This window comes from Marmota marmota, unplaced genomic scaffold, assembly GCF_001458135.2.
Source record: "Marmota marmota marmota unplaced genomic scaffold, marMar, whole genome shotgun sequence".
NCBI lineage: Eukaryota > Metazoa > Chordata > Mammalia > Rodentia > Sciuridae > Marmota > Marmota marmota.
Window position 1 is genome coordinate 25589591 of NW_026000082.1, and position 11459 is coordinate 25601049.

General features: G+C 51.1%; 1 long non-coding RNA gene across 1 annotated transcript; it reads left to right on the forward strand.

Moving 5' to 3' along the window:
- The first annotated feature begins 8136 nt into the window (after positions 1 to 8136).
- On the forward strand, positions 8137 to 11088 carry LOC125610396. Its single transcript, XR_007340420.1, has 3 exons — positions 8137 to 8604; positions 10191 to 10306; positions 10999 to 11088. It is a non-coding gene; the product is annotated as an uncharacterized LOC125610396 (long non-coding RNA).
- Positions 11089 to 11459: the final 371 nt, after the last annotated feature.

Below are 11459 nucleotides of genomic sequence, written 5' to 3' on the forward strand. Positions count from 1 at the left end.
ACGCACAAGACACGCACACGCACACGCAAAACACCCCCCCCAGTGCCTGGGTGGTTCAGGTTCCCAGGACATTTGCGGGCCTAACTGCTTCTGTGGGACCTTCTGACAGGGATGCAGAGAGGAGGCAGGCCAGTGCTGGGGACTTTGAGGTGTCAGGGCCTGGGAGATGGTCTTCCAGGCTAGGGGCAGGCAGCTCAGGGTCCAACAGGATTCATTGTGTGCAGGGGTGCAGCATACGAGACCTACCTGATGTGTCTTAAGCACCTGGTCCATGCCAGGTAGGGTCATTGATGTTATCTCAATAAGTAGATAGCTTGATGTGCGGAGCGCCTCCCTCTTCACTGTGTACCTGTTATGTCCCTGTGTACCTTGTCGAAAGCTGAGTGCTGGCTGTGTCCTGCAAACTGTGTGCAGAATAAATAGTGGAGCCATGGTGTCAGGTGAGTCTGAATCTGGGAGGCCCCATGAGGGGCATAAGCCATCCCTTCTGGATGTGGCAGGAGGTGTACCACAGTGGGATCCTTGATTTCCTCCAGTTTCACTAACATTAAGGAAGGATGTGACCCCTCAATAGTAGTAGCCCTAAATGCACTCTCTCAGGTTTTCTCCTGCATAACACCTGTTCCTCCACAGTCTCACCTGTTCTTGCTGCAAGCATCCTGGGGCGTCTTCTGTGAGATGGATCATTGCTCTCCAACATTCTGTTTTTCCAGACTTTTCCACAGATATCTGAATCATGGAATTGGAAAGGCTGGCATGTCACCCTCCTGCTACTGCTGGAACACCCCCAGGAAGGTGCCCCCAAGGTACAGACCCAGAAGTGCCAGTAGACTGTGCTCCATGAAGGCAGGGCTATGTCTCTTGTTTGCCACTTGATCCTGAGCATGGTCCTGGACCATAGTAGCTGCTCAGTAAGTAAATAGCTTACATTTCCTGGGTAGGCCACTGTCCTAAACCATCTTTGTAACCTGGTACCTGAAAATGGCTCCTTCCCATTCCTCCTGTCTTCTGCTCACTCCCTTGTTAGGGCTTAGATACCAGACAGCCCCGAGGACCAATACTGGAGACAAATATCTTTTTTACTTCCCCATCCTTGTAGATAAAACCTCATGCAAATCAGCTCTTTCTACCAGTCGCTGACATAATTAATAATGGCTAATAATTAATGGATCACATTTATTGAGTCCTGATTAAGTGCCAGACACTGTGCTAAGCTGTTAATGTGAGTTATTTCCTTTCATTGCTAAGCAGCCCCATGGGTTAGTTACTATTTTTATCCCTATTTTACTGGTAAGGAATTTGAAGCTGAGACGCTGAGTAAATTTCCCAGAGTAACACAGCAAGTGAGTAAGTGCAGAATCTAGGAGTGGAACCCTGGTCTGAGTTGCTGTGTGGCATGCCCCCACATTCTTCTGAATTCCAGCTAAAAGAGGTCTGAGCCAAGACTCTGGTTACTTCTAGGCCGTTGACTTCACGTCAGCAAAACTTTGATGTGAGTGTTGTCATCGTAGTTTTACAGAGGAAGAAACTAAGCTCAGAGCACTTTAGTGACCTGTCAGTGATCAGCAAGTACCCAATTGAGCTAGGATTTGAATCCACATGTGTTAGCTCTGCCCCTCTGGAGGAGTGGAGACAGTCCTGGGCCACAGGGAAATGGGCGAGAAGGAGGAAGGCAGGGGACCCAGCCAGTGGTGTTTGGTACAGAGCCACAAACCTGGGTCATGGAAGGAAACAGAAACCCCAGAACCCCCAAGGGATCCTGTAAAGGGGACAGGGGACTTGGCATTTGCAATGGGACATTTGGTCCTACTGACAGCATTCCATGGGACTGGAGTTACCAGGACACTGTCCACTGGCCTCTCATTGGTCTGGCAGGAAGGGGCTCACCACAGAATCTGGATGCATATTATGACCAGAATGGCACCCCTACCCAGAGGTAGTCTGTGAGTAAATAGAAGGCGGAGGCAGGGGCACAGCTGGCAATCACCAATCCAGGCCCTGCTATTCGTTAGTCATATGACTGTGAGCTGACAAGTGCCTCCTTGAGGCTCAGTGTCCTCCTGATGAAATGGGCATGCTGACGCTTGCCCTTCCTACCTGGAAGGCTCTGGGGCCGGGCTTCTGCACTCATTGCCTTGTGGACGTGCTCTGCATGATGCATCAGAACAGGAGGGCAGCCAGGAGGAGGCAGGGAAGGGAGGAGGCACGGAGATATTCCCCAGAGTTATAGAATCTGTGGGGTTGGGTCAGAATGGAAGTCCTTGACCTAGTCTACCTGAAATCCTGGCGTACAGCACTTCTGTGTCAGCAAGACAGAGCCGTTCCCATGTCCCAAGATGACTTTTTTGGAAATTCATTCATTCATATATCTGGTCTTTGAATCAATGATTATCAATTAGGGACGTATGGGAGATACTGAGCCAAGTGCTAGAGGGACCCCAAGGTGAAATAGATGAGGACCCTGACCCATTTGGGGAGGTGAGATATACACATAGTTACTAGGATAGGAGGCAGGGGTGGCATCTGTCATCAGATGGGCACAAAGGAGGTTCTGTACCACTTCTAGCAGAGGCAGTCAGAGAATGCCTCCTGGAAGAAGTGGCATTTAGGATGCAGAATTAGCCTTGCAGGGTGTAAACACACATGATGCCCGGATGTACTTCCAGGAGATCACACCTCATATATTTGAATTCTGCCACGCATATGCATACAGCATAATAATAACAAGAATAAAGAGTGTGTCTGAAAAAATAAGGTAGGGGATATGACTCCCTGTTTCACTCAAGGGACAAGCATGAGACAGAAGATGGATCCTGCTGTTTCCCCAGTGGCTTTTGAGTTCTCTGTGCCTCTTTCCTGTGAGTATCGCCCTGAGGGTGATTCCAGTGTTCCAAGACAGGCATCTTTTATGTCACATGGACCCTCAAATCAAGCCAACAGCCTCATCTGGTGCTTAACCCAAAGAAAAGTGATTTGTTCCAACACTGAGGGAGAACCCCCTGCCGTATTGGACTGACTGAGAGGTGGGATACTGGCCTCCCTCCTAAGGGATTTGTAAGGGTAATTTTGACCATGCCTGGTTTTCACCCTTTATACGCTGGCTTTAAACACCGTCTCTACATCACAGAGACGACTGTCGTGGGAGCAGTGCGGCGCAGGCATAGCGGTGGGTACAGCTGGGATGTGCAGGGAGCATAATTAGAGGGCTCATGACTGTTAAGGGCCCATCGGCTTCCAAGAGCTCATGAGTCGGCTGTGATCTTTGGAATCCTCATTAGAAATTCTCTCCAGAGCCTGGGGCATATGCTTTTGCTCGTCTTTAATAATGGCAAATCTTCATGCTTTGAGGTTGGATTTGATTTCGGGAAACAACCACAAGAGGCATTTGGAGCCCAGCCTGGTGGAGGAACAAGCTGGAAAATGTGCTTCTGGTTAAATGGGAGGTGTGACTCTAATTGGCACATGGGGATGCCAAGTTCAGGTAGAAGCCAGAGCAGGAAGCTCCAGGGGAAGCTCCGGAGTTACCGCAGGGAATACCAGCCAGCGAGCAGGCAGAGAGGGAGTTCTGCTGCCTCTGGCTTGGGCATACCGGATCCCCCACCAACTCCACTTGACCTTGTCTCTCTCCCACAGCTCATGTTCTGCATTGGTGTAGGAACCATTTTTAAAGTGTTCTGTGCTCTTGGAAGCTAGCAAGTGCCAAAGCCACGATGGGATTAGGGGAGGCAGCACTAAGTCTCTCTGTGAGCCACTCAACCAAGAGGTCTCCTGGGACTCAGCTGTCCAATGGATGGAAGTTGGCCAGAGGAAGAGGCAAGGGGTCGCCATGCCTTCAGACCCCACCCAAGGGTCTGCTGCCAGAGACGACAGATCTTCAGCATCCCTGCAGAGCTTCCTTGATGTCCCAGGAAGCTCCCTGATCCCAGTGACAGGAGGTGCAGGCTTCCATAGGAACCCCCTTCTACTTCTGTCACCTGGGCTGTTGATCTGACACTGACCTTCTGTGTCCACATCCCACACCTCCAAAATGATTAGCTCCCTCTTCTGGGTGACTTACACACTGACTCCAAGGGCCATTCCCTGGGGGAAAGAACAATGCCAAAAACTTGGGGTTTGTTTTGAGCTTGGGAGGGGGCTGGGCACATCTATTTTAAGTATTTATGTTATAGTCATCCTCAAATAATCTGCAAATGATTGTCCACCTGGTCTTCTCATCCTAAGAGGCACAGTTGCACATAACAACGTGCTATTCTCCCCATGTTCCTTGGGAGAAAATCTGAGAGCACTTTGTAAATGCCCTTCTCCAAAATGAACTTTTAAACAAAATGATGTAAGAGAAAAAGCACAGATCTCACAATTCCATGAGCTGGACTCCAGGATTGGAATTGCCACACGTGAGCCACACTATCTTGGGCAAGTTCCTTCTCCACACCAACCTTTCCCTCTCTGTAAAGTGGGTACAGCTATAACCTCTCCCACTCAGGCACGTTGTGAGGACAGGATGAGCTAACAGAAGAGTGTGCTTTGCTTTGTACACTGCAAAGTACAAAAAATGCGCATCACCAGGGTCATTTTAATTTCCGGCTGAGGAACATACTCAGATTAAACGGCCATTCCTCGGCCAGCCCAGCTACAGCAGAGTTGGCCTTGCAGATCCCTCTGGGATGGGTAAAGTCATTTGTCCCTACCACACCTGGGCCTGCACCATTTTCCCCCCCAGCCAGTGGCTCAGGCAACTCGGCATTGCTGACCCAGGAGATGTGAGATGTATGTTGGAGGTGGACCTGGTCAGTAAGGACCCAGAAATGGTCAGGCGATTCCCAAAAGAACTTTACATAATCAATGCAGCATCTATTACAAAACATCTATATGCAAAGATGACTCTTGCCCCAGCAGATGAAAAAGGGACTATTGGCAAATCCCTGAAAAATGTTTCTGGGATGTGAGGGCTTTGGGGAAGGTAAAGAGGGGAACGGAAAGGGGAGATCTGCAGCTCTTTCAGCTTGCAAGGAAGGGGTGGATCAAGGTCTGGCAGTCTGGGGGCAAGAGCAGGTGTGTGTTCGGGGGCTGGACAAGCGAGCAGGATGCCCACTTGAGAAAGGTTCCCAAGAAGGTGACATGGGGTCACCAATGGTGGGAGGGACATGCACTTGAATGATGTGCCGATTATACTGCAAAGGAGTAGATGGACCGCAATGTGCCATGGGCTTCCTGTAACTGCTGGAGAAACAAACAGTTCCAATAAAACAGTTGGGGCAAGGAAAGGGGTGGGGTGGGTGATGCACACAGAGTGGTTGGGAACTCAGAGAGAAGAGCCTTCCTGCTCTCCCATGGCGTGAATTTTGCCAAGGACAGCGAGTCAATGAGATCAGGAAGCAGGTCTTGGGTTTGGTGCATTTGACACCGAGTAGGATAGGCTCTTTTCACAGTGAGTGTGAGTGGGGGGGGGGTCCCCAGGACTGTGGGTGGGGTTTCAGGTGCATAGGCTAAGTCATATGGCAACGTGTGTATAGTACACACGTTTTTTCCAAGAAGAACATGCCTTTCACCATGTTTCCAAAGATTATCAAGACTTCAATCACGTGAAGCAGTGTAAAGGCCAGAATGCAGAAGTTCAAGTTCGACCTGCCCACTCGCTCCTCAGTTTCCTCATCTGTAATAAGGGGATAATAATATCCTCATGCTATGGGCTTGGTGATCAAATAAGCTGTGAAGTGCCTTGCATATGGTGAACCCACAAATAGTAGCTATTATCATGTGCACTGTTATAAGAATTCTCTCTGATTCTCATAAAGAGAAGGGGACAAACAAGTGTAGGGCGCAGTATGCGCTGGAGGATGGGCCCTGAGCTCCAGTGGGGTCTGAGCCTTGGAGCTGGAACTGGGGTGCGGAGCCTGGGGCTGCTGACAGGCAGACCTGGGAGCCGCCCCACACCCGCTGGGCGGTTTGTATGCAGCGGGTGTTGTGAGAGTGTGTCCCCGAGAGGGGAGGGCTGCTCCATAAGACTGATTTGTTGCTGCTGAACCTCATTAATCAAATCTTACCGGAGAGAGCCTCCTGCAGCTGCTGGCAGGTCAGCGTCGGAGAGATAAGTGATGTAGCCAGACCCAGCGAGGGGGAGAGATGAGGCAGCCATAAGTCTTAACAGTGGCAGGCTCCGAGGCAGGAGCTGGGAGCCCGCGAGTCCTCAGTGCCTGGGGCAGATCTCTGCATCAGGATACAGTTCTTCCTCCCAAGGGATGCTCTGGAGAAACCAGAGCTGCAATGGGATGTGGCGGGGAGGCAGCCCCTGAGAAGCCGGGAAGTTCCATGTGTCTGGGGACAAGTGAGCCAAAGATAACCCAAGACATGGGTCTTGGTCCTCAGGTGACTGGATTCCCCACACAGACAGCCAGACGATTCCCCCCACCAACACCCACGGCCCCATTTACAGCTCTGTTGACTAAGCAGTGCTCAAATTAAGCATTTTTGCTCTCTGTCTCTGCTGCTGCTCAGTGGGACAAGCATTCCCACCACTCTGAACCTCAGTCTCCTCATTGGTAGGGTTCTGGCTGCATTCTTCATCCTCATTAACAACTCTGTAGCTTTCATGAGCTCCCCATTTATAGATCAGGAAACTGTGGTCACACATCTGGGGAATGGTGGTTCCCTCTGTAGGATGGTCAGGGCATGGTTTCTTGCTGGTTGGTCAAGTGACTTAGTCTGATTGTCAGGGGGCTGTGTAAGAAGTCCCAGATGGGTCTTAGGGGCCTCTGTCCCAAGGAGCCAGCCTCAGGCTTATAGCTGACTTGATTACCTACTTGGGCCCAAGGGGCTCTTTCTGCTTTCTCCCGGGTACAATTCTTCCTTCTCTGCCACAGGATGCCCCTTGGTGCCAAGACCTGTGCTCTCAGAGGCAGTAGACGGGGGCCTCACCGCTGGTCTACTCCTTGTCTAATGAGCTGCATAAATTTGTTTTTTATTTGTCTGAACCCATTTGAAAATAATAACCACTTCAATGAGCCATTTTGAGATTTAAGTGAAACAAACAAGCAAACAAATAAAAAAAAACACCCAAACATCCCGGAACTTCTAAAGCATTTAGGGCAGAGCTGGGCACATGCGAAATACTTAATAATTGCTATTTTTACTGGGCACCCATGGAGGAATCAGCCTGACTGCTCCCCCAGGAGCCTCGTTTCTCCACTCCTGCCTTAGTGACCAGAGTCACCCACCCCTATGACCCTGCTTCCTTCTCCGCAGATTTCAATACTCTCATTTCCTGCCCATCCTAGGCCTCTCTTCCCACTCCACTCGCCACATTGCTAGACTACAGGTTACCTTCCATCCTTGAAAGAGATGGATCGGACACCCCCTCCCATGCACCCAGCATCTTCTGCAACCTCGGAAACTGAAAAATGGGGAAAATAATCCTCACTCCCCCAGGCAGATAATAACGGCAGTGGGTATGTGCACACTTAGTACATGCCGAGAGCATCCTGCTGCACGGCTACAGACATGGCCCGCATCATTTTTACATCTTTGTGAGTTAGGTCCATTCCAGCTGAGGATGCTCAGAGAAATTAAGAACTTTTGCAAGGTCACCCAGGTAGTGAGTGACAGAGCTGGGCTTCAAACCCTAGTGACTTGCTGTGAAGGCCATGCCCCTAACCTTCACCCTAACCCTAACTCTAATCCTGGGATTGAGACCCCAGCACAGAAAGCAAGTCCTGCATGAGGTGCTCAGAAAATGTCAGTTCCCTTGCTCCTAACCCAGCACCGCATTACAGAGGCCCCCACATTTAGAGGGTTGGCTGGGCTCAAGTTCAGGAGTTGTTAACTTCTTAGTAGTTTTCTCTTTGCCTCGTTCTGGGGTAAAACTGCATTTGGTTTTTAAAATTCCCTTTTTATTTAGTCGCTGTGAATGTTAAGGACTGCCAGTACTGGGAGCTGAGATCCCATCCATATGCCAGGTTTTAAATAGCAGACTAGAAACAAGTTTACACAGGAAGATCAAACTCATCCCAAACATGCAGCTACTGCACTGTTCAGACAAGAAACCCGTGCCCCCCACCCCGCCCTGCCCGCTCGCCCCTGTCTTCCCACTTCAAACGGTTGTGGAAAGTCATCTTTCTTGTTTTGGAAAAACATTGCTGAGTTCCGTCTGCTGCTCCTCGGGCAGGAAGACAGGAGCGGTGACCCAGTCGCGGGAAGGTGTGTGTGTGTATGGGTCTCTGGTTCCCCTCTGGGTGGGGATGGCCTTGGATAATCCATCCACTTCTACCCTGGAACAGTGCTTTCTACTCCCAGGAGTCCCAGGTGCAGCCTGGCTACACGAAGAGGAAATGCCTGCTGGTGGCCATCCCTCTCTGCCAAAGCTGGCTCTGTGACCTCGGGCAGGTATTTCCCCTGCTCTCCTCAGCCTCACCCTTCTCTGCAAGTGGATGGAGCAGACAGACCACAATGGTCAAGTTCCTGGACTCTGGCAACATCAAACCAATATTCAGTCTTGACCTTCCTGGCTACAGAAGCTTGAGGGAGTCCTGTCTGAGCCTCAGTTTCCCTTCCTGTCAAGAGGAGGCCATATCATGGGGGTTAGGTACTGAACACAGGGCCTGGCGTGTGGTGAGTGGCAACAGTGCTCGGATCACCAGAGCCTGGGACTGCCTGTCTCCCAAGGTCCTTGTGGGGATGTCGAAGAATCTGTGCTCGAGGGCCACCAGTTCAGAATGTGCCACTTGCTCCAAGACCCTATTGCTGCATTCTAAATCTGGGGGGCTCAACCCAGATCTGGTTTTCACCCACCCCATTTTTTTTTTTTTTTTTACTGGCCTATCAGGACTGCAGGGAGGGGGCAGGGTTGATCTATGGGTTGGATAACCTGCCTGGGGGGAAGGGAGGGGGCCTCTGACCCGGGGGTAAATCATAGACTTCCCCCAGGGCCCGTCAGTTCCCCAGGAAAGAAGCCCGGGGCATTTGTTATCTCAATGTTCCCCCTGAGGGGCTGACCACATGATTCATTTCACTCACACTAATTGGATGTAAATTAGATGAGAAATCAGTAATTTGTCCAAAGATTTGTCATTCTGGTGGCTTTCCAGGCAGGAGCCCAGCATTGGTTGGTGAAGGCACCCCCAGCTGTAAGGGAGGCTGGGGCCTTGGCCTGAGGAGGAGGTTGGGAGGATGAGCTTTTCCCAGGCGACCTCTGTGTTTGCATTTTTTGTAAAAGGCTGGAGAAGAGGCTGGAGAGAGTGAGGGAGAGGGGATGGAGGGAGGAGGAGGGGCGTGGGGAGGGAATCCGAGGGTTCTCTGGCTGCTTTTGGCCCCTGGAGTGGGGGCGGGCTTCAGGTGAGGTTATTCAGTGTCAATAGGAAAAAGGATTACTCCAGACCTTCCCTCACAACAATATGCTAATCAACCCCTTGGGCCCACTCCGGGCTGGGAAGCTGGGCAGCTGCCTCTGTCTCTGCTCCCGAGTGTGATGGCCGCCGATTTAATGAGGGGGAGGGCACAGAATGGTCCCCGGCTCCGGGGAGAGGGATCAGACAATGACATGGGGGTCAGGGCAGCGTGGAAGGGATAGGTTGGACCACGGGGCCTCCATGGACAGGAATGGCAGCAGCCGGGGCGTCCTAAGACTCCCCCCACCCCCCAGTGTTGCTCTAGGGTCAGGCAAGAGCAGTGGCGCATGTTCTATTTATTAGAGAGACAGACAGTCCCCCGAGGAAGAGCAGAAATGTAAATGTTTTTAAAGGGAATCTGAGACCGGAGTCAAGGGTATAGAGGAGGGGAGGGAAAGTGCTAAGGATGGCAGGTAGGAAAAAGGGGTCACTGGCCCCAAGACCCCTTTGGAGTGGCCGTATCCTAGTTGTGACAGACACTAAGACCCAGTTTGGAGCTGGGGAAAGCCAAGGTGGAATGGCTGCCCATCCTGGAAGAGAGGCCTTGGGTGTCACTGCTGGTAAGGAGTGGCTATTCTGAACTCCAGAGGGTGGGCCCCACCTGGCTGGGAGGCTACAGAGCAGAGGCCCTGGGTACCCGTGGTGGCCGAGCTAGGGAACCTTACAAGGTCAAGGGCCCTGAAGTGAGGCACGTTCAGGGGAGGGGGTGCAAGGTGTTGAGACCTTGAGTTGGAAAAGTCTCACTGTTAGGAGCTCATTCATCTGTTCCAACATTCCACATGTATTTATTAAACTCTGACTGTTTGCCAGGCTTGGTGAGAGGCGCAGGATCAGCCAAACAGACTCTGTTTCTCCAACTGAAGCAAAGGAATGTCTAGAAGGGGAAGCAGGGACTAATTCAATCACCGGCACATCCACATGTGACGGTAAGCCATGCTGAGAGCCACACACTGAAGGAGCACAGGGCTCTGACAACAGGTTACAGAGGAACTGGACATGGGACAGTTAGGCTGGGACATGGGACGTGGGGTGGGAGGTGCTCAGATAATCAACTCAGAGTGATAAAAGGGGAACTGCTTTTGATTCTCACCAGGAGAGGCAGAGTTTGGCTGTCCAAGTCCACTTGGGTATGTGCAGGCCTGGCGCAGGCGGTACACAAAGGGGCACCTGGAGATGCCCTGAGCGTGCGTGTCTGTGTGCTTGTGTGTGTCTCCGTGTGCTTGTGTGTCTGCAGTCTCCGGTGGAGCAGAGGGTGAGCTCTGCAAGCTGTGTGCTGGTGGTTTTGAGGTTTATTTCAAAGCAGCATATGAATGGCAGCTTCTGGAATCTGAGGGTAACCTGAAGTAGATCCCAGGTCGGCCTCTGGGCTTCATGTCCCCAAATTTGAAAAAGAAAAAGAGAGAGGAGCACAATCCCGGTTTCATGAGCAACTTCTCTGTGATTCCACAGAATCACGCGTTTGGCATGGGTTTTCCCTCCCCGCTCCCCAGAACCTTCCTTCAATTCTTCCTTCTTTGCTGAATACCTTTTATTTTACTGAGTGCTCATTAAGGTCACTATGTTAAGCCCTGTGGATACATTATTTCTTTGGATGGGTATTCGTATTCCTATCTTACAGATGAGAAAACTGAGGCTGAGAGATCAAGTGACTTGTCCAAGGTCACGTGAGTGAGTGGGGAACAGAGATGCCAACTCCAGATTTTCAAGGTTTGACTCCCAGGTGCCTTCTTGTACCTACTTTCTCTGACCCACCCCTTCCTCCCTTCCTTCCCTGGTTCTCTTCCTCCTCCTCTTCCTCCCAGGCTTCTGCAAGCATCTCTGGGTGCACAATGGAAGGAAGGCTGGTTTTTCACGTTGCACCACAGTTCCCTGCTTTACCAAGCACGGTTTCGTAATGCGGATCTGATTCATGCACAAATTTTGAGGACACCTATATCCGCATCCCATTGCCAAGTTCCTCAGCAAATGTTAAGGTGTTAGGGAGAATCATCGACATTTTAAAGTTGGAAGCGGATCCCCCTCATCCTGCACAGGCCGTGCAGGGAAAGGTTTGTGAAGGACCATGGGACTCTCCAGTGG